At 26.2% G+C, this 26167-nt stretch overlaps 1 protein-coding gene across 1 annotated transcript in view; it reads right to left on the minus strand.

The window, feature by feature from the left end:
• LOC136082184 (uncharacterized) overlaps nucleotides 1-17986 on the minus strand; it is a 65073-nt gene extending 47087 nt beyond the window's left edge. Inside the window, exon 1 of the mRNA XM_065800701.1 lies at nucleotides 17940-17986. The gene's annotated coding sequence lies outside the window, so the exon portion shown is untranslated. The remainder of the gene's footprint in view (nucleotides 1-17939) is intronic.
• Between the last annotated feature and the right edge of the window lie 8181 nt (nucleotides 17987-26167).

Below are 26167 nucleotides of genomic sequence, written 5' to 3' on the forward strand. Positions count from 1 at the left end.
TCTTTTTACGGGAGAGCTTTCATTTGGTTTACCTGTTTTTGTGTCTTCAAATGTCATTTGTTTCTGACTATTATCTTTTAGGAGTAATTTTTTAATTGTATCTATGGCTTTGTTGTAGATATCAGGGTGTAAAATTGTATCTGTAATAGTTTTTTTTTTCAAAACCAACACATTGTTTAAGACAAGACACATAACTAAGGAAGCAGGTTCTTTATTATTCATTGGGACGAAGAACATATTTTCAAAATTAACCAGATGCTGCCATTGTAACATTAAATTGGTGGATGAAATTGTAATTCAGATTTAGGGTGTGTGTTATATTTTTACCAATCATAACTCGATTTTTGAAAGCATTGCTTTCTATGTTAATGTTGCATGAAAATTGTCCTATAATACTAACCTGAGTCCCAATAACCGTTTTTAGTCTGCCACAATAGGGTAAAGGTTTGACAAATTTATCCTTTATACTCTCTTAAACAGAAGAATCTTTTACACAACACCTCACTCCAGTATACAAAAGAATAAGAACGGATTAAACATAAATTTGCCTCCAGATTTTAGAGCACAAGTCTTCTTCATCTAGATAAAATTCCAGTGTGTTAGTATATTGCTATGGAATTTGGTCGTAATGCGGTTTATTTCTTAGTTAAAAAGTTCTTGTTTTAAAGTTACTCGATTTAAAAAAGAAGTAATACTGAATAAAGTCAAGTTTTAAGTAAAATGGTTCCAGCGGTTATATTGCGCGACATATGTTTGGTGCACAATCTTAGGGTATGCCCTACTTTTAGGCATCAATGACATATTAATTTTCCGTCATTGGTAAGCAGATTACGTTTAGTTGGACAAAATCTTTTGGACTCCAAAGGTTATTTGCTCGGTTTTAACGATTCCATTTCCGTTTTAAGATATTTTTCTTTTTTGCTTTATTATGTTTTTATTCTTATTTTTTTAACCTGATTTTGCTTACAGTTCTAACAGGTGTAACATTGCTAATAATTTTGCTGAGTATCGTCTAACTATTAAGAGTAACCATAAACCATTGATCGATCATGCAAGGAAGTCAATACTCTTTAATAGTGATTAAGTTTTGATTAAAAAAATCAAGCGTGTTATGCTAAAGCTGAAGTATGCAAACTAGTTTTAAGTTGCGCAGTTTTATAACAAAAATGATTTTAGATTATACTGTGATGATCGTATACATTTTAAAAATATGGGTGGTCCCCGAATAAAAAAAATTAAAAATAATTTTTGTTCATATATTTAAAAAAAACGATCTCACTATAGCAATACAGTGCAAGACGAAAGTTATAAACTACCTTGACGTCACATTAAATCTCAACGACCATACTTCTTAACCATATCATAAGCCCCGGAGATCTTTTAGGTTTATTTATAAACAATTCAAAGCAACCCAACAATGATTTAAAACAGCTTCCACATTTAACTGAGTTGAGATCCGCAAAATCGTCGAGTTAAGAAACTTTTTAAAAATCAACCTCCATGTACATTGACGCACTGTTAAAATCCGGCTTTAATTATTAACTATTATACTGTCCTAACTTAAATTTACCTCATTCCAAGAACCGTAAACACAATTTAATTCGGTTCAACTCACTTTTCAGCAAAAAACTTATCACTAATGTAGTTGCTAGAATATACCTTTTATGAGTTTGCTTTATTAAGAGTTGCTTATCACATAATGTTATAACTTCATACAAATAAAAAAGAGGTAAAAAAAGATGACAATTATTATTTAAAAATAATTAAAACAGAAAGTTTTAAGAAAGTATAAACACAATTTTATGTAGGTAACCAATGGCAATGTGTATACGCACAAAAAACTACATTATGATAACTGCATTATTATATACAATGACCATTTATTTAAAAGAAAACTTTGAAATTTTATTAATTGATATATTTAAGTTTGTTTATGAATATCTTATCTTATTTTATTAAATTTATAACATTTCTTATTATTTTTCTAAGGATGTTTAATAAAATGTGTCAAATTTTAATTGAAAATATTTTCATTAACATTTTAAAGTCTATTATTTTCAGAATAAAATTTAGAATATTACATTTTATACCACTACTATTTTATATTACTGCTATTATTATTTTATAAAAATTTTCATTATTATTTTATAAAAACTAAAAATAAATAAAAATCTATAATCCAATAATCTTATAAAAATGCACTTTTTTCATTTTTTGTTTAAATGTTTCAATTACTATGCAGTAAAATTTAAACTAATAACTTTTTTAACATGACTATTATTTTTTTGTTGTAAATGCAAAGCATTTTAGTGAAGCTGCACCGAGCAGTGAACGCCTTAGGGATGAATAATAAGTTAAAAAGAGTTTAGCAGAGTGAGATAAAAGTACAAATGGACAGATCTCCAGTGGAAAACATAGAGCCTCAAAGAAGAAAAATATTAAATCATGATAAGTAAAATGTTGTAAAAAGAAACAATAACAATAAACAATGGTCGAGATACATTAGAATTATTTACTGTTGTTCTACTAGATTGTGGCTAGTGCCAAGCGTAAGTGTGATGTGTAGACAGTATAAGTGATAAGCAGAGTTATTCGTTTTATTTATAGTTATCATGAGGTCTTTATTATTAGGGTGGTCAACATACATTATCATATAAGTGTGTCTTATGGAACAGTATGAACACTGGGGCCACAGGACACTTCGTGAAGCTCAGTACAACTTGCATACAATTGTAAGCTACTCTGTTGACATGAGCGTCAATAAGTGCAATGCTTTGTTAAAGTATAAATAGGGTAAGTTAGAGTTGTGAACTGTTCTGAGTCTTAAAGATGTGTATGTAATGTAGACAGTGAATGCAGTGTACTTGTGTGTGTCTTCTGTAATAGAATGTCTCGATGGTATGAGCTGTTAGTATAAAGTTGGTTGAAAGTCATTAAAACTGGTGTAACGTAAGCTAGACGTGAATACTAGAAGTCTAATAAAATGTGTTTTACAATAACAAACTATTGCAACTTGATAATCTAGAAAATTACACCAATATAGTAATAATAACTTGAGTGTATATTTAACAAACTAATTATCTGTATACATATAATATATACATAAGTCATATTATGTACAGACATAAGTCATATTATGTACAGCCTGATATGCCCAAACACATTATGTAGTACTGGACATCTAATGTAAAACTAGGTAGTACTGGGCAGTGGTTATGCATTCTGGCTATACACACACCCACTAAATGTATATATATATATATGTACATATCCATATACATATATATAAACCCATAAACATACAAACATATACATAAAAATAGGAATGTATCTGTCTAAAAATGTATACATAAATACATTTATATGCACATACACCCACTGAAAAACACAGTTACGTATATATTCACACAAACACATGAGTATATATGTGCTCATGCATGTGTATGCACACACATATACCCCATTGAATATATACCCCACATATTTTCAATGGCATCCATAAATTATTTCTATGTATTATGACCATTGGTCAGGCGCCAGATCTTCGAAACTCCCTGATGACAATTAATGGTCCTGATGAGAAAGTCATCTTGACCACTACATGGGTAATTGGATAAGAAAACACCTATATTTTAATCATATACCAATCAATACACTGATGTTTGTCATTCTAAGATTTATACTAATATTTCTGGAATTTATATTTGCTGATTTATGCCAATAGATTTATACCTAACCCAAATTGGGTCATTAAAACATTAATCTAACACCTATTTAAATAGCCAGTGTAATGTATAGAATACATATAAATAATATATGGATGTCCTGGAATATATACGTATGTCCATGGGTTATATGTATGTGCATACACATGCGTGAGCACAGATATACTTATATGTGTTTGTATGAATATATACATAACTGTGTTTATCAGTGGGTGTATGTGCATATGTATGTATTTATGTATATATTTGCATGATATTTAATACATAATTACTGTCAAGTAGACTATAGGAACTACATCTAATAATCTTTCCATAGTCACTGCATCTTTTTATTATATATATTTATCATACCTATAACGCAAGTTACACCACACTGACTATATATAAAACAAATCATTCCACTCCGAATATTCTACTCTAGCTCTGTTACATACACCATCTTATAAATACTTAAAAAATGAATAATTCTACTCCAACTCTGTGACATACACCCATACACATCCCTCTATAAAAGATAAGTAATAACACTTTAATTACATTTAAATATACACACATGTTATTGTATCATTCCCACACTGTTAATATACTATAATAATGCTAAAAAGAGTTATTAAGCTAATGAGGAATAAAAAAACGCAAACTCACATTATTACTAGATACCACATAACATAATTTTGATAACCAGCTTCAAACCACTAATATTGTTTTGATACTAAAACTCATACACACTAAAAGACACAAGTCACCATAAATATAAGTAAACACTATCTCAACTATACTATACATACAGTTTGTTTATTTGACAAGAGGTTACCTGCTACCTGTTTTATAAAACGAATAATTCTTCTCCACTTCAGATACTCCTGTTAACATTAAAGTCACAAGACATTTTCACAGTTACTTTAATGACTTATACATAATTCCATATAATCTTAGATTATTACTTATAATATATATATATATATATATATATATATATATATATATATATATATATATATATATATATATATATATATATATATATATATAAAGAGAGAGAGAGAGAGAGAGAGAGAGAGAGAGAGAGAGAGATTATTAGTTGTAAAATATATTTTTACAAGTTTTTGTTACTATATTGGTGTAATTCTGTTTAAATTTTCCAGATTATCTTGTTGCAATAGCCTGTTACTTTAACATACATGTTATTGAACTACTGGTATTCACGTCTAGCTTACATTACACCAGTTTTAATGACTTTTAACCAATTTTATACTAACAACTCATACCGTCAAGACATTTTATTACAGTAGAGACACACAAGTACACAGCATTGATTGTCTACAATACATACGCATCTAGAAGACTTAAAACAGTTCACAACTCTTACTAACCCTCGTATACTGCAAAAAAGCACTGCACTTATCAATAGTCATTTCAAAAAAGTGACTTACGATTGTATGCAAGTTGTACTTAGCCCCACTAAGCGTCCTGTGGTCCCAGTGTCAATTCAAAAGTCTGTGGCAATCGTCCTGACAGGACACTCTGCGAATAGTCCTTTTGGGATAACACAATGGAATACCTTCACAAGATATCCGGGTGTAGACCCAGAGTGGAACTTCTTTTGGGATACCTGTCTCGGGTGAATGTTGGAGGTTTTCTTGTGTTCATACTGTACAATAAGGCGCGAATCCATACGGTACTCGAGACGTCCATGATACACTTATCTCGATAATTTTATATTGATCACCCTAATAAAACATACCACATGATAACTACATATAAAACGAATAATTCTGCTCCATCACTAATACTGTCTACACGTCACACCTGACACTAACATAAATTAAGTAAAACAATAGTAAATGACTCTTATGTATATCGACTATTGTTTATTTTTATTGTTTATTTTTACAACGTTATACTTATCATTTTTTTAGTAATTTTCTACTTTGAGGTTTTTTGTTTTCTACTGGAAATCTGTCCTTTTGTAGTTTTATCTCACTCTGCTAAACTCTTTTTAACTTATTATTCATCCCTAAGGCGTTCAATGCTCGGTGCAGCTTCACTAAAATGCTTTGCATTTACTATCTTCCTGACTACCACATGCACGCTATGTAAATTTATTTTCCTAAAAAAACCTAGAAAGAAGGTAACCTACAACATTAACAAATACATGCTTATGCACATACACCTCACATCCTGAATTAACACTTTACTTTTCTCCTTTTTTAATTTATTTTGATTTTCTTCTATATTTAATCCTTAAAACTTATTTTTATTATTAAATATTCACTGTATACGACACAAAGTCAACCATGCGATACATACAGTCTGTTCAACTGACTAGAGGCTTTTTGCTAACTGTTTTAGAAAACGAATAATTCTACTCCACATCAGATTCTCCTAGTTTCATTACAGTCACATGACATATTCACAGTTAATCTTATAGCTTACACAAAACACAAAATTCTATATAACCCTAGTTTACGTGTTGTAAAATATATATACAGATTATTAGTTTGTTAAATATTTACACAAGTTATCGTTACTATGCTGGTGTAATTCTATTTAAATTTTCTAAACTACCAAGTTGCAATAGTTTGTTATTGTAAAATGCATGTTATTTAAAATACGTTTCACCAGTTCAAATAAATTTCAACCAATTTTATACTAACAACTCATACCATCAAGATATTCTACTACAGTAGACACACACAAGTACACTGCGTTGACGGTCTACAATACATTCACATCTATAAGACTCGAAACAGATCACAAATCTCACTGACACTCGATATACTGCAACAAATTACTGCACTTATCGACACTCATGTCAACAAAGTAACTTACAATTGTATGTAAGTTGTACTAAGCCCCACTAAGTGTCCTCTGGTCCCAGCGTCAATTAGAAGTCTTTGGCAATCGTCCTGACAGGACACTCTGAGAATAGTCACAAGATATCCGGGTGTAGACCCAGAGTGGAACTTCTTTTGGGATGCCGGTCTCAGGCGAAAACTGGAGGTCTTCTTGTGTTCATACTGTACCATAAGGCGCAAATCCATACTGTACTAAGACGTCCATAACACAATTATATGAATAATTTATGTTGACCACCCTAGTAATTCAGACCATATGATAAGTACTTATAAAACGAATAATTCTTCTCCATCACTGACACTGTCTTTACATTATACTTACGCTTGATACTAATGACAATTTAGTAGAACAACAGGAAATGACTCTTGTACAGTAAATGTATCTCGACTATTGGTTAATTTCATTGTTTATTTTTACAACATTATGCTTATCATTTTTTTATTAATTTTCTACTCTGAGCCTCTTTGTTTTCCACTGGACATCTGTCCTTTTGTACTTTTATCTCACTATGCTAAACTCTTTTTAGCTTATTATTCATCCCTAAGGCGTTCACTGCTCGGTGCAGCTTCACTAAAATGTTATAAAATTAGGTAAAATGTAATTTTACCTAATTTTATAACTAACAAGACAATATTGGTCCCTAATTAAATTTGGGACCAATCAAATATTAATGGTTTTTTAGGCACCCCTAAAAATATTTTTTTATTCAAAATACTTTCAAGTTTGGTGTTATTTTGTTTTAAGAACAAATTAAAATGCAAGCTGCTGGTATTTTTGAAAAGAGCTGTAAACCACACACACACACACACACACACACACACACACGCACACACACACACATATATATATATATGTATATATATATATATATATATATATATATATATATATATATATATATATATATATATATATATATATATTTATGTATATATATATATATATATATATATATATATATATATATATATATATATATATATATATATATATATATATATATATATATATATATATATATATATATATATATATATATATATATAAATGTATATATATAAACTAATTTAAAACATTAGATAATACGAACTCTATCAATACTAAATAATTTATTTGAAATTTTCGCCGGATTATATGCACCAGCATCATTAGCATATAATATAATATAATTTCAAAAATTGTGACCTTTAAACAACAACAATAGTTTTTAAATTTTGACGTCACCTTTATAATGGTTTCTTTTACTTAAGTATGAAAAAAATGAAATCCAAAAATTTGTTTTACTATATTTCCCATTGCTTAAACCACCGTACATTGGAGAACATTGATGTTTTTGTATCTCCAAGGCTTCACGGACATTTCTTTCAAATTTTTTATCCTCAACTTTAAGTGTTTCTGCCCTATTCCATTAAATATCCTCATCGCAATTTACTAAATGCAAAGCTAATGCAGACTAATTAAACTTGCCTTCTGTCAAAAATTTTTGATGTTGTTGAACCCTTATTCTTATTTGAAGTTTCGATTCACCGACATACACTTTGGAGCATTTGCACTTAATTAAATAGGTTCTATGTTGGCTGTTGCGTAGTAATTTTGATTTATTTCTAGACGTTAATAGCGTTTTTAGGTTAGCATTTGAATTAAGAACAGTTCTGTAACCAGCTTTTCTGAATATTCTTCTAAGTGTTGGAGATATTATTGGTATCCATGGTAAAGAAATTGTTGGAAGGTTATTAGAGTTTGATAGAGTTTCATTTTTTTTTTCTAAACATTTTTTTTGAACGTGATTTAGAAAATGGTTAATCGAATTAACTGCTCTGATGGATGATTTTGTCGAGGATAAAACGGACGTAGAGCGCGATACGTATTCCGCACAGAACCATTATTTTCGAAATAAAATTGAACTATTTGCAAGCGTTGTTCAGGCGTGAGTCTATTCGTGATGAATTGCCAAACCAAACTGAGAATAAATCACTTGTCACCTGTTAAATCGGTCGCTATCTTGAACAGTAATGCCAACTTAAAGTTCTATACCTCTAAAAAAAACACCCTTTAGTTGTACAAAAAATTTAGAAAGAATTATAAAAGGCCACAACTACGCGTTAATTCATAAAAATGAACATATATGAAAAAAAAAAACACTGATTATTGTAATTGTAAACAAAAAATAGATTGCCCTCTAAATGGAAAATGCCTTTCGAAAAATGTAATTTACAAGTGCATTGTTTCCTCACAAAACAACCCTGATAAACAATATATTGGCTTAACCGAGGAGGAATGGAAAAAACGTTACGCCAACCACAAACAATCGTTTAAACACAAAAAATATTCAAAAGAACTATGCTGTCAAAATATATTTGGGATTTAAAAGAAAAAAATATAAACTTTAATTTACAATGGTCTATTCTAAAATCTGCCCCTGCCTATAATAACATTTCCAAAAAATGTATGCTATGTTTGCAAGAAAAATTTGAAATAATTACTCATTTGAATCAAGAAAATTTATTAAATAAAAAATCTGAATTAATTTCTAAATGTAGACACAAAAATAAATACCTCTTAAAAAATTATAAAAACACATGACCAAATTAAACTATCCCCATTCCAAAGAAAATTATTTCAAAATTACTTTCTGTAACTTCCCGTTAACAAAAAAATATAGTAATTAAAAATTTGTTATAATAATTTATAACTTCCCGTAAAATATTTTTTTCTATAAATTGAATTTTTTTTGAGATTTAGTAACTCTTCCTGAAGATCCAGCAATGGTGAAACTTCAAGTCGAAGATAAAAGTTAGATAAGTGTTTTTTACTAATTTATATATATATATATATATATATATATATATATATATATATATATATATATATATATATATATATATATATATACATATATAAATATATATATATATATATATATATATATATATATATATATATATATATATATATATATATATATATATATATATTTATATACTTATATATAAAAATAAGTAAAAACACTTATCTAATTATATGTCTTCAACAGCATGTTTCACCATCAGTAGGTTCATCAGGAAGTCTGCTTCCTGACGGACCTGCTGATGGTGAGATCGTAAAACATGCTGTTGAAGACAATTAAAATTAGATTAGAGTTGGGTTATTTGTAGGTGGGTATATATTTATATTGCGTATCTAAAAAGATTTCTTTTTGGAAATTTTTCATACCTTATGATATTTAAATATCTTAACTTATTAAAAAATTTCGAAAACGAAACCTTTTAATACGCATTTTAAACTATTTAGCTTATAATAGGTTCTACAAAATTGCGTTTGTAGTTTATTTTAATGAATTTTTTAAATATATATTATCAGTTAGCGTTATATTTTTGTGAAATTATAAAGAAGATCAAAAAATATTAGTTTGTACGAATTTAAGTTAACATTTAGCTATCAAAACCATATATATATGTATATATATATATATATATATATATATATATATATATATATATATATATATATATATATATATAAATATATATATATATATAAATATATATATATATATATATAATATATATATATATATATATATATATATATACATATATATATATATATATATATATATATTTAAACAACTTTAAAAAGTCTTCTACACAATAGAGTGCTGAATGTTCGTAAAAGAACAGAGCAATTATATATTAGTAGAAAATCATTTAACCAAAATTTTTTTTTCCATTTTACACTGTGTTTCATCAACAAAGATTCATCAGAAAAATCTATTCTGATGAATCTTTGTTGATAAAACATAGTGTAAAATGGAAAAAATTTATATATATATATATATATATATATATATATATATATGTATATATATATATATATATATATATATATATATATATATATATATATATATATATATATATATATATATATATATATATATATATATATATATATATATATATATATATATATATACACTAGGGCAATTTCACGTTCAAGTAAGTTATTTTGATAAAATAAATAAATAAATTTAACAATAACCAAGAAATGACTTGGTTGTTATATGTTGAAAAATTTTAAATGTTTTGTTTTTTTTGTTTTAAATTTCAAGTTAAAGTCGTGCCTCATATTTTTTATATAAATAGTAGCTAAACTACATTTTAATAAAAGCGTAGAATTGTTGCCGCAAGTAACGATAACTAATTTGATTTAAGATATATAAATAATTAAAATGTGATGAAATTGAGCATCATTATTATTGTTGTTGTTATATTAAGACTTCTTTTTATTGTTTTAGTCAATAAATTGTTAAAAAGCAATACTTCAGTTATTGTCATTTATCCTTTGAATCCTTTGATGTATTATCTCAAAAAAATAATAACAAACTTTGAATGCTAACTAATTTTCTATCTCATCAGATTTTTGAGTACATCCAAGCACTTAAAATACTTGCCATAGATTGTAACATTAAAGCAGTTACTCAATTACAATACCAAGAAGAAGCTACTCGTGACTCTTTTATCAGTGATATAGCTTCCAATGATATCAAACAACAACTTCTCAAAAATTAAGATATTACACAAGAGGTTATGTTTGACAAAAATAGAACTTGCAAATCTTGTCAAAAGTAATTTGAAGATTATCTATCCTCAGTTTACCGAAAACCTACTTTTACAGAACCTTCCAATAAGGTTGATTATGATATTTTTCGAAGACGATTATCTTGAAAGTGCACGGCTCCAAATCGGTTAGATCTTTGAACAATTGACTACTTAAAACTTAAAGATGTCGGGAAAATGGAATAAAATTGAACATTAAAATTCATTTATTCACTTATTCTCATTTATCCTTCAAGTCCACAACAAGCTAAATCAATTTTTTGAATAATTTTATGCAAAATAATAACTTCTTAATTTAATTTAAGTAACCAGTTTATGTAGGTTAAATAATTGGCTTGAAATGTTCAACTAAAAACAACAAATTTAATTCAACGTTTATTTGCGCCCCGTCAGTAACACGGCATATATTCAACTATAATTCCTACACTTCAAATAATCGAACAAAATTTCAATATAAAGGAAAACAAATAAATGATTTTGCAATGATTCATATATAAACATCTAACCAATACATAAACATCTTATCCGATAAATCAAAAAATATGTATCTAAAAATGTGACTTTAAAAAAATCAAAATGTTCCGTAAGTAACAGTGGAACTGCCCACAAACATATTTTATATATATATTTATATATATATATATATTTATTTATATATATATATATATATTATATATATATATATTTATATATATTTATATATATATATATATACATATATATATATATATATATATATATATATATATATATATATATATATATATATATATATATATATATATATATATATACATACAATATTAAATTGCAGTTTCACATATAGAAATATCATAACGCTGATAATGCTATAAATAATGTATCTCTAATATATAAGATCATAAGCCTTTTCTTTCGTAACTGTCCAAGTAAAAAAAGTTCTACAGAATTTCTATAAATTTTTTAAACATATGGTCTATAGAAATTCTATAGAATTGTATTAAATTTTTATAGAATGTCTACTAATTTCTATAGAATTTGCTATAAAACTTTATTTTCTATAAAATTAAAAGTAGAAAAAAAAGATCTATTGTAATTTCTATAGAAATTAACAGAGATTCTATAGAAATTTTATAGAGTTCTATCGAATTTCTATAGACCATATGCTTTAAAAGTTTTAGAACTTTTTTTCCTGGGACACTATTTCCAAAATTCTAGCTTCTACTTCTAAGTTTCTTGCTTGAAACTCTTAACTCTGTACGCTAATACATGATCATCTCTATCTGTAAACCACCTTAATTTCCTTGATGCACCCTCTCAGAAACACTCACTATTAATAATTTCCATATAAGATCACTACTTCCTTTTCTTGTTTTTAGGGTTGCACCGCACATTTATCTGGTTGTTGTCTTTTCAATTCTTTCCAAATAGTGGATAATATTAGATGGACATCACCTTCATTGCATATGTTTCACTGCTACGCATCATTATAGTATGGACTCACATTGTGTATATATTTTCTTTAATCTTTATTAATTTAAACACTTCTTCCCGTTAGAATTCTCCTTGTAATTGATGTGTTTATATATATATATATATATATATATATATATATATATATATATATATATATATATATATATATATATACATATATATATATATATATATATGTATATATATATATATATATATATATATATATATATATATACATATATATATATATATATATATATATATATATATATATATATATATATATATATATATATATATATATATATATATAACTTATCTACTTCTCATTCATACATAGCTATCTCATGTATGCCAATATAGCATGGGGCAGTACCCACAAATCTAAATTACAACCACTTTTCGTAAATCATAATATTAAAAGTCTAAGCCTTACAAACAACAATTACGATAAAGAACTTATCAAAATCTATAATTTGATTACAAAAAGTGCATCTGAGGCTCTTAGCCAACACTTATCTGAGAAAAAAAAATCATTATATTCGAAATCTTGGTGGACTCCCGAGTTAAATAGGAGTAAAAAAGTTCTTACATTTCATTTTAAGAAATGGCGTGACACGGGTTTCGTAAAAGATTTAAGTTCGCACATTTTTAACCAATACCTAAGAACTTAAGAAAGCACAAAACTATAACCTTTACAAAAAATACATAAAAATCGAGATGTTAAAAAATACCAATCCAAAAAACTTCTGGAATACTTTTAGAAATATACAGACTGATGCAAACTCAAAATTATTTACAATAAATAATAAAAAAGACAAGGAGTCAATCACAAGAGAATTCGCCGTTAGTTTCGAAAAACGGTTGAACACTAAATCTATAACACATACCGCGACGAGTTTTCAAGTTCCACCTTGTTCAAAATTTGACTTTGTAATAATATCAGATGAAATTATAAGAACGGCTATCTCTTGCCTAAAATTAAACAAAACCAAAGATGCATTTGGAATCTCTGCAGAACATTTAAAATATTTGCGTTGTGAAGCCCTAATAGAATGGCTAAAAGAATTCTTCACATTTTCTCTTAATCATGGTCAAACGCCAAAGTCGATGTCTACATCACTTATAATACCACTTGCTAAATCTTATAAAAAATCATTAACTGATCAAAATAACTACCGTGGTATCAGCATCATTCCAATCTTCACAAAACTAATCGAATATATAATCCTAATAATATGTCCAGATCTAAAAGAAGCTCATCCTCTTCAAACTGGTTTCACCAAAAATTGCTCAACCCTACACGCCGAATTTGTTATTAGTGAAACAATTAAACACTACAACAATAACAACTCACCTGTTTATCTCTGTTCCCTCGATGCTGAAAAAGCTTTTGACAGCTGCAACTGGGACATTCTTTTTGAGAAACTGTACAATAATAAAAAATTACCACTGTATATTGTTAATACAATATCGTCATTATACAGGGAAAGTAGTGCTTCTGTGTCTTATCTAGGGTACAAATCATCTCCATTCTATCTAACGCAAGGAGTGAGACAGGGATCGATTCTCTCGCCTCATTTGTACAATCTTTACACTCAAAACCTTTTAGAAACTTTACAAAATGAAAGTGTCGTAGGAACATCAATAAATGGAAACTACACGGGTGTTGTAGCATATGCTGATGACATTACACTTCCTAGTTCCACCCTCTCTGGCCTACAAAAGCTAATTAATATCTGTAACATTTACACAAAAGAAAATTACATAAAATTATATGCTGACAAAACCGAGTTTTTGGTCACCGGAAAACATCAAATTTAAAAATGCACAATAACACTCAACCACCCAAAAATAAAACTAGACAATAAACTTACTCATCTAGGCTTTATATGGGACACAAAATATTCACCAATTGCCTCACTTAATCGTTTAAACATTGATAACCGAATATCCCATTTCCGGGCAGTAATACAGTCTTTAATTCAAGCTGGAATTCGTTTTGTTTACCCAAACTCTATTGTCCAGTTATATAAAACTTTAGCTGTTCCAACACTAACGTATGGTCTTGAGCTTTGCGACCATGAAGAAATGTTATTGCAAAAGCTTGATATAGTAGGAAGAATTGCACTGAAGTCACTACTAAACTTTCAAAACATAGTAAAAATTATATACATCCCCTATTTTGTATTGAAGATATATCTATAATTACGCTACAAAATAAGATAAACTTATTTATTCGCCTGTTGAAAAATAAAATGACATTTGATATTCTTAAGTCGCAGTTGAACAACGAATCAGGTCCACGACTTTTTGTAGATAGCGTCAAGGCTCTGTGCAATAGTCATAAATTAAATATAGAGAAGCTAATGCAACACACAAAAAAAAAAAAAATTACTGGTTTAAAAAATATAATTCCTGAAACGGATCTTAAAATCTTAAAATGTGCAGTTGAGTACTGGAACTCAAAAGAACAAAGAATAATCTTCAAGGAGGTTCTTGAGAATAACATTCCTAGATCCTAGAGATTTTTTTTGAAACTTTTTATTTACCTTACTTGTAATATTAGTTGGTGTTTAACAAATATATAAATTAAATTAAATTAAATTAAATTATACCAATCGATAAATCAGGAGAAACCTATTCTTTAAACAATTATAGACCAATCTCTATCCTTTCGGTATTCGTAAAACTTCTAGAACAAAAACTCTATAGTAAATTAAATGAATATTTAAGAACTAACAAAATAATCAATAAAGGTCAATATGGTTTTCAAAAACTACACTCAACTGAGCATGCAATCCTTGACCTCTCAAATAGGATAAGTAGATCATTTAAAAAAAAAGAAATTCACATAAGGGATCTTTATTGATTTGTAAAAGGCTTTTGACACCGTCAACCATGAGATTTTACTAACAAAAATGAAAAATTATGGTATAAAAAATCAAGCTTTAAATTGGTTTAAAAACTACCTTAATAACAGACAACGGTGTGTTGTTATAGATGGAAAAAGCAACTCAAATTTACTAAAAACAAAATATGGTGTACCCCAAGGTTCCATTCTTGCTCTTTTTTTGTTTTTTATTTATATAAACAATCTTCCAAACGCTTCTAATATCTTTAAAACTATAATGTTTGCTGACGATACAAACTTATTTTACTCGTCAAAGACAATCGAACACCTCTATGAAAAAACAAATGCTGAACTAAAAAAAGTTTACATATGGTTTAAATCAAACAAACTGTCAATCAATATAGAAAAAACTAAGTTTATACCATTTCACTCTAATTAACAAATTAAAAACATACCCCTACCAACCAACAAATAATATAGAAAATATATCCATCAAAAGAACTCTGAATACAAAGCTTATAGGAGTTCTAATTGATGAACACATCTCCTGGAAACCCCACATAAACTACATAAACCCAAAAATATCAAAGAACATAGGTTTACTTTACAAGGCAAGACCATTTTTGTCATAAAAAAGTCTCAAACTTATCTACTTCTCATTCATACATAGCTATCTCATGTATACCAAAATAGCATGGGGCAGTACCCACAAATCTAAATTACAACCACTTTACTTACGTCAAAAACACGCTTCAAGACTAGTATACAACAAAAGCAAATTTACTCATGCTCAACCCTTACTGGGACAAATGAACGCACTAAATATATTCCAAATAAATATTTTTAAAAATATACTTTTCATGTTTAAATATAAACTAAGACTGGTTCCAGAGCATTTTACAGCACACTTTTTTAAAAACAATATAAATAAATACAATCCAAGAGCAACAAGCAACTTAAAGATACCTTTTGAAACAACAAGACTCTCAAAATTCTCAGTTACATATTGTGGTCCCTATTTATTTAGCAAATTAGTTTCCAGAAACGAATCACTATTAAACTTAAACAACGAACACTCTCTGAAGTAAAAGCTAAAATCTACTATAATTAAATTAAAGAACTGTAAGGAATTTTTTTACCTTTGAATAAATAAATAAATAAATGTAACTTAATTTTTAATACAAATCGATAATAAAAGTAATATTATTAACAAGGTCTATATGTAACACGTACATGTATTCTGCGAGCTTCCTATGACTACAAATAAGTATTTCTTTTTATCAATCTTACACAAATTTTGTTTTTATCATATTTATACACTAACATTATTTTGAAATGTGGTAAATTAACTTATAGTGAAACATTTAAACTCTCCTCCAAAAAATTAGCAGATTATTTTTATTTATTGTATTTTTTATTTTAATTGGAGTAATGTAGAGATATATTTCTTGGAAAATTTTTACTTACGCGTTATTATCTTATTGTAATTGGTATTTGTTTTGTTCATGTCTCGGAGTTGTAAGCAACTGTATTTTTATTTACCTCGTATATTTTGAACTTTATATTTATGATTTAAATTTGCATATCTTTACTGCCAATCAGTGATTGATAACTTGTAATTCCTTTGTAGTTGTAAAATAAAACATGTATAAAAATATATATATATATTAACTCTCCAGGTATTTTTTTACGCTACAGTTAATTTTTTATGGGGGTTAAATTATTTTATGACACCGGTATACGTATACAATAAAACTGTTTTTTTATTTTTTCATTAATGATATCTTTTAATTTATCCTTTAAAAACATCTTTATTTCATAAAGCACTTTTTTTTATCTGTTAAAACCTACCACTTTTAAATTTAACTGGACCTAGTTTTTCTTACTAAGACAAATTTGTACGATTAAGTAAACTTTGTTTACTTAATTGTCATTCTTTTGTTGATAGCTTTTTGGGTGTTCCATACTATATGGTAAATGTTACGTATGTATACAATAAGGTATACATTCTATAAGGTATTTCATACTACATTTCATAACTAAAAGGTATACATACCATAAGGTATTTTATACCTTACTGGTTTGTGATAGATTTGATATATTTGTTACAAAATTGTAACTTTGATATATTTGTTACAAAAAAAAGAATTAAACTCTTTTTTAATAGTATTTTGAGGTTCTTACAAACATATCTGACTATTTATCTAACAAACATACCTGACTATTTAAAACTTAAAATAAGCAAAAGAAATTTCATTCCTTTTGCTTATTTTTTACTTTATTCCAAAATATTATTTAATGAAAACTAAAATCTATTATCTTTTTTTTTAACTGTGGAGTTGATAAAACAAATGTTTTTTTATTGGTTAGGGGTTTACCATTATATTATCATACTAAAATAAAGTTAAACATAATTTTTATTACCTGTTGGCAGGTATCTTTTCAACTTCATGCCTGTAAAATAAACATATGAAACAGGCTGAAATAATTGCTTAGAGTATAAATGTTCAGCAAAAAAGTCAGATTTTAGTATAAAATTTTTTTTCATTTCTTTTAAGAAAATAATAAATTAAAATAAAAATTTTAAGAAAATTAGTACAATAAAGTAGTATTAAAGTTCTAAATTGAAGAAAAAACGTTCTTGAGATTTTGTTAGAGAGTTCTTAATATAAATAAATAGTTTCAAAGTTTTTAAGGTGAATTCTTAAATAGCACCGACTGGCTTCTAAAAAACAACAACAAAACAAGGTCCTCAAAACTAAAATTTACCCGACTGAATTGTGTCAAATATCAAACTAGCCAATAAATCCGTGAAAAAACCAACTTTAACATGTAAATCTTCTTCTTTGAGGGGTAGAGCACCCCATACCCCCTGAAAATTGTTTCTGATTGTAATAGCTTTATTATTACAATATCTAATATGAAACAACTATGAATGAAACCAAAAATGTGGAATTAAAAGAAAAAAATGTAATTTTTCATATATATTTGTAGGTTGCCCATTTTCATACATGACGAAGCCGTCTGCCCCAATGGAAAGGTTGTGCAGAATTTTTGGAAAAAAATAAAGTTTGATTCCTGGATTAGCGGAGCAACAGCTCAGATCTCAACCCTATTAAAATTTCTGGCAGAATATGAAGAAGAAGGTTTGCAGACAAACAGCCATCAAACACAACATTATTGAAAAAGCAATAAAGGTTGTTTGAATAAAAAAAAAATATCTGCCTAGAATTGCAACAACCTGATTTTCAGCATGTCACACAAACGAGGTGATCTGAATTACCAAATCTTGCAAGAGAATTGGACACATAACATATATACATATATATATATATATATATATATATATATATATATATATATATGCATATGTACATATACATATATATATATATATATATATATATATATATATATATATATATATATATATATATATATAGATATATAAATATATATATATATATATATATATATATAGATATATAAATATATATATATATATATATATATATATATATATATATATGTATATGTATATATACATATATATATGTATATATATATAAATATATATATATATATATATATATATAATATATATATATATAAATATATATATATATAAATATATATATATATATATATATAATATATATATATATATATATATATATATATACATATATATATATATATATATATATATATATATATATATATATATATATATATTTTTATATATATATATATGTATATATATATATATATATATATATATATATATATTATATATATATATATATATATATATATATATATATATATATATATATATATATATATATATATATATATATATATAAACATATATATATATATATATATATATATATATATATATATATATATATATATTTATATATATATATATATATATATATATATATATATATATATATATATATATATACATATATGAGGAGTTATCATTAATGTTGAAAAAATTATAAAAAGTTTCTTTCTTATTGTTTACAAATAAATTTTTACAAAAAGATTTGTATTTGTTGAGCTTTTCGAGCGTGTGCCGGTGTTTTGGTATCAATGAACGAGTGTTTTTCATTTTCATTAAATAAGCGGATTTAACGCAGCAAACCCGGTCAACCCAAATTTCAAATCTTAAGGGCTGATTGATATATAATTTTTGCATAGATCTTCGTTAGCCTTTTACCTTACTTTGTTTAGCTATAGTTTTTCAGGTCAATATGAATGATTTTATAGGTAATTTAAAAAAATAATTGGCAGTAACAATTACTTAGTTGCTTGCATTGCTTTTTTCAAATTCAAATACAACTCTTAGGTACAACTGTGTTTTTACATTAATTTTGGGTTTGAGCAAAATGCGTTGACATTGGCATTTAGATTTAGTTAATGCAAAATATACTGAACTGTCTTCCTTTTTTTTTCAATTAGATTACTTTTTATTGATGAGATGCCGGTAAGTAGAGCTGATATATATGTGCTTAAGCAATATTTATAGGCATATTTTGAATGTATTCTGCAAAATAGTGCTCAATGTTCTAACAAAAATAGAGCAACAATAAATGAGTAGACTCATCACTTATCAAGCATTATTAATTTTACACTGTGTTTCATCAGTCATTACTCAATAAAAACGAATGTTCAAAGTAAAGTAACTTCAATTTATATCAATTAATGTTAGGTAATGTAAATTTTTATACATTTGTGGAATGTATAAAAATTTACAACAATAATAGTGTCAACTTAATCCACAATAATGCTGACACTATTATTGTGGATTAAGTTGACACTATTATTGTTGAATATCGTTACACTACTGTTGTTTAATATGTTGACAACATTATTGTGAAAATTACTTAGTTGTGCAATGTAAAATGACATAAGATAAATACCAAAATGAAACCTGTAAAAACTCTTTACTCCTGCTGCAATCAATATGAAAATGTTTTATTAAAGAAAAATAAAATGCAACTGTTTAAAATCTAGCATCTGAACAATATAATCTTGTGAAACTTGTTTAATCTGTCAAGACATGTGTGTATGAACTAAGATGACTTTCAGAAAAAATCATATCGCAAATTTTGGTCCGTATTTGAACAAATTTATAATAATCAATTACAAATTTTTACTTTATTACCATTAGATAACCCAAATAAGCTGTTTGCAAAGTTCTAGAAAGAGTAAGTGGCTAAGAAGCTGCAATGATGCAAATGCATTGGAATGGAAACAAAAAAAAGTACAAAGAGAAAAAGAAGAAGATAATGACAATGACAATGATGAAACAAAATCCTAAAACTTTTTTTGTTTTTAAAAAAAATAAAAATAATTATTTCTTTTATTGGTACTTTTTGTCCTTCTGTGACACTGAAGCACTCTAATTATTTTAAAATAAGGAAATTTTTTTTAGATATTATCTAAAACTATGTTAGTAAATTTAACTTAAAAAATCAATATTTTCAGCATCATTTTTATTTTTTTTTAAATTTGTATCAAATTTAAAAAACTATAATAAAAATAATTTATAAATATCAGCATCGTCAATGCATTTTTATATTTTTTAGTTTTTAATTAAAAAGTATGAAATGAAATTGATGCAAGAGTACTTTTAAACCTGGTTCTTTTGTATTTAATTTTTATTCAAATTGTATTTAATTTTTATTCAAATTGTGTTTAATTTTTATTCAAATTGTATTTAATTTTTATTCAAGTATTTAATTTTTATTCAAGTATTTAATTTTTATTCAAGTATTTAATTTTTATTCAAGTATTTAATTTTTATTCTAGTATTTAATTTTTATTCAAGTATTTAATTTTTATTCAAGTTGAGTTAGTATTTAACTGTTTAAACAGTTTAACTTTTTTATATCACTTTAATTTGAAAGAACATTGGATGGGACTTAGTAATCCTAAACTATAGTAATCCTTTTATAAAACAATCAAGGTTTTCTATAAAATAAATTATAAAATATTTTTGACTAAAAAAATGCAACAAGTTGCGACCTAAAAACAAACAGATACACAAATAATTATTTAAAAATAAACAGAATGAAGTTAATATCACAAAGTAAATAGAATACAAAAATACCTTGTTTTTTCTTAATTAGATAAGTAATTTAAAGATTAAAAAATTATGTCTTTATTGCTTGCTTGTTTGTTTTGATTTAAAAGTAAAACTTAACAAAACTTAAAAAAACTATAAAATGCTGATTGTCTTTTATAAGAGTTCTTTTGGTGTTCTCCCCACATATAATTATACTGTCTATATAAACTATTTCTATTTGTCGTGATATATACAAACTATTTCTGTCGTGATATATATAAACTATTTCTATTTGTCGTGTCTATATAAACTATTTCTATTTGTCTTTTGGTGTTCTCTCCCCGCATATAGTTATACTGTCTATATGAACTATTTCTATTTGTTGTGATTACGCACTTGTCTCATTATCTTTAGAAATTTGAGGACTAGCCGTATCATTGCTTTATTAAAAAAAGATGGAGCGATGCTTACAAAAAATACAAAATTAATTGCAAAACTTAAAAAAAAAAATACGAATCTAAGATCTTCAAAAATTTATTATTTTCCAATCTTGATAGATGTAGCTAAATTTTATTGTCTCTTTTTTTCTTAACTGTTTTTGAGCACAATAGTTGCACCGAGAGCTAAAAAATAATTAGTTTTTGTTATTTGCTAGGTTTATGAAAATCTGAGAACTTAGATTTTGGTGGAAGTGAAAGAAGTCGATCATCATCGATTGATTTTTTTCCACAATTGTTTTGCGATAAAAAAGACTGGTTTTAACATATAGGTTTAGCCCAGCCTTTTTCCTTCAGCCTAGAGTCGAGTGCTAACTTTATCAATAGCCTTTACTTGTTTTTGATTTCATTCAGCTGTTGCTTTTTGTAATTTTTTAACAGCTTTTTTATATATTTTTTTGCTTTTTAACGGTTTTTACTTTATCTCCATAGCCTGGAATAATATCTCACTTCCCATGAGTATTGGTTATTAACCCTTAGATGATCATCCCAACGCCCACTATTTTATGTTATCTATTATGTTTATTTAATTTATTACATTGAAGAAGAATCATTTATCAAAGTGCTGGCTAGTAGCCATTTTATTTTAACCACTTTTTGACAAATCTGTTCACCTCTAATTAAAATGCTTTGTTACTTTAACCTTAAAGTAACAAGTAGCTAATGCCACCGATAACAACGCTCTGATAGACAACGTCAGCAAAAATCTTTTTTTAATGAAAACCATTGTTAAATATACTTATTTTATATTTATGTAATATCTAATTTTCTTTAAGCAGTTGTTAATTATTTATCCATATAGAAACAAAAAGTAACTCCAAGAATTGTTTTAAGAGCTAAAAATTCAGCAATTGGTATACCGCAGCTATGTTTGAACAAATCTATATCAACAAGCCAAGTTACACTAAACCACTTTTATTATACAATATTTAGACTTGATAATTTAAAAACATACAATTTAAAGTACGTATTGACTCGTTAACTACTTTGAGAACATTTTTCTTCAATTTCTATTTTTTTTTTAATTTGTTTATTTACATTTTCACAGCTACATAATAACTTTTCACATCTAAGTAAAAGGAAATGCCAGTTCTGGCACAATTTTTTCTACAATAACTCCATCCATAGTTTTTTAACTCATTTCAACAATAATCATAACCATAATCTCACATCATATAATCACATATTATCTTAACCATAATTTCTTAACTTATTTCAACCATTATCTAAACCATAATTTCTGAGCCAATAATAAAATAATATAAAGTATAAATATAAAGAAAAAGATAAAAATTTCAAAATTATAAAATTATTTTTATAATTTTTGACTCATAAACATTAGGCGTAAATATAAAATAGCCTAAGCGTAAATATAAAAATTTTGTAATTTTTAATCAATTTTTTTAATTTAAGCGTAATTGTAATATAATTACGCATAATAGTTAAATTGCCCTTTTAAAGCATAAAAACATCTAGATTCTCTAATTTGTTCATCCCCAGAGCTAATTGTAATTACTAATTTTCTTCCATTAGCAACACTAAGCGTGGAATTGGTATAATTTACGTAAAATGAGATAGTAGTTGTAGAATCAATTGTTACTTTTGATTAACAGAAAAGTCCAGATTCTGTATTATTAAATGAGACTACATTAGCACTGTTCCATAAAGAAAGATAAAAATTTTCTAAACTAGATGAGCAGTAAAAACATGAACTATTATCATCATATCCAGGAAGTATTGTATAATTACTATAGTTATATGATGTTCATGGCTATATAACAGAGCTAGAATTTACAGGAGAATTGAGTGAGTCATACATGCGTGCTCTTGATTCCCACCAACTTCTATATGAACCAACAACAAATCTAGTATATTTTAAATAAGCACCATTATTTTTAACTACAGTATCCAATAATATATATATTCTCTACTGTATTCAAATATCTAAATGTTGATGAGTATAATTTAAGAGATGAAATTGGTTGTGGTATTGATGGGCTTATTGTAATAAAAAGTTGTTGCAAATATGTTAGTGGTAAAATCACAGACTCTTGCACCACTTTATGTGGTGCAAGAGTCTGTGATTTTACTCCCATGCATGTTAATCTTGAATTTGGTATTATTTTTAAACTTCTAGGATTAGGTATTATATTATCAACATTGAATTCTAATAAATTGATAAATGTAGTAGGTTCTGCTACATTTATCAATTTATTAGAATTCATGTCAATATTACTACTTGCATTATTTTTTCCGTCTTTCCTTATAAACAAGTTAGTAGCTTGAAATGTTGTTAAACCATTTACTACTTGATTTGTAGTTGAATTATTACTGTGTCTGAATTTATGAACAGTCATTTATATATATACAAATATATAAATATATATATATATATATTTTTAAATTACAATAGATTATTAATAATATTCTGAAAATCATATCCTTCATCTGGTTTTTTTAAAACATATAAACACAAGTATCCACAGAATGAGGTATTTTCAATTAAATTCTATCACTATTATAAAAAAAAGACTTTTTAAATAATTAAGAATTTTAACTGGTGGTGGTTGTTCATAAGAGTCAAAACTAATTTTTTATATCCGTCTTTGTACCAACAAATCCAATGAAATCTCTGCCTGCTCTTGTATTTAATAATAATACTAATATCAATAAAATCTCCTGTATTTAATATTCCACATTCTTTTTTTTTTGTGTGTGTTTTTAGGTAGTTCATCTCTTACAAATACACCTATAAAATGTTTTATTTTTAGTTTTTTTGCTGCTTCGATCAATTGAAAATTTGTTAGTGACTCGTTTGGTAAAATTATTCCTCCAACATTTATAAGTTTATGATAATTTTTACTAATCTTTTCCATTTTTTACTTATAAATTTTTTTTTTCTTCCAAATTAACTCTTTGACCTTCATGACTTCTTTGATTTATAAATCATTATTTTTTTCTTCTTTTAGTTTGAAGTGCCCATATGCTAATGTGTATATACCATCTTCTAAAACAACTATTTTAGAGTCTTCTGCACTTAATGCTATTTTATTGATCTCTTCTGTGTAAACTTCATGTAAATGAGATCTTTTACATTCATTTTCCTAACATGATTCCTCTTACTTAATAAACAATCTTTGTAATCTTAATGTGTTATATATGTTTTAACAACATTTTTCTTTACTCCCTTAATTTTTTGTTATCTTTTCCGCGTACTTTGTAAGAATGCAACTTTGATCTGAGTCCTATAATTTCTGTAGTTTGTGCTCCTGCTTTTTCATTTTTAAAAATTTTTATTACTTTTTTTTAGCACCAGCGTTAAAACTTACATTATTTGCTGGGTGCTTTGGGTCAAATTCACTTGTTTCGAATTTGCTTTCAACATTATTAGAAATATCTGCATTAAAGTCTTCTGTTTTTATTTCGTATGCTAAAGAAACTGTATCAGTGAATAATAGTTTTGCTCGATCGAATTATTTTTTTTTTATGTAATCATAGTAAAACTCATACATTAGTGTTTTACTTAAATCTAATATACACATTCCCAAGTAGTTGATTAGTAAGTAAATTGATTTGTTTTTCTTTAATTTTATTTTTTTCATATGTATTGCTCTTGCCAAGTAAATTAATTTGTTTTTCTTTAATTTTATTTTTTCATGTGTATTTCTATTAAGTTTTCATCAAATATTGTTCTGTTTTCATAGTTGGGATGAGATGCTAATTTAACAGCTTCATCTCTGTTTGTTACTAACCTCATATCAACATAATTTTCAATATTCTTCATTGTTTTTCTAAATACTAAATTATAATCCTAATCTTTCATACAATTTAAGATTTTCGTAATGAATTATATATTTTTTCTTATTATTCAAGTTAGGTATTAATTTTTCAACATTATCGACAGTTATTCTTTCAGGTGCAAGTGGATAATAATTATGATCCTCATGTAGACTTTCAAGGTAATCTAAATCAACTTCCAGTAAACAGGGAATTGACTTCCAGTTTATTAACTCACTTCCATCTATCCATTTAAAACCATGTGTTTGAAGTGGTTTACTCATTGCCCATCCATA

This window comes from Hydra vulgaris, chromosome 07 (assembly GCF_038396675.1).
Source record: "Hydra vulgaris chromosome 07, alternate assembly HydraT2T_AEP".
In the NCBI taxonomy this organism is placed as follows: Eukaryota; Metazoa; Cnidaria; class Hydrozoa; order Anthoathecata; family Hydridae; genus Hydra; species Hydra vulgaris.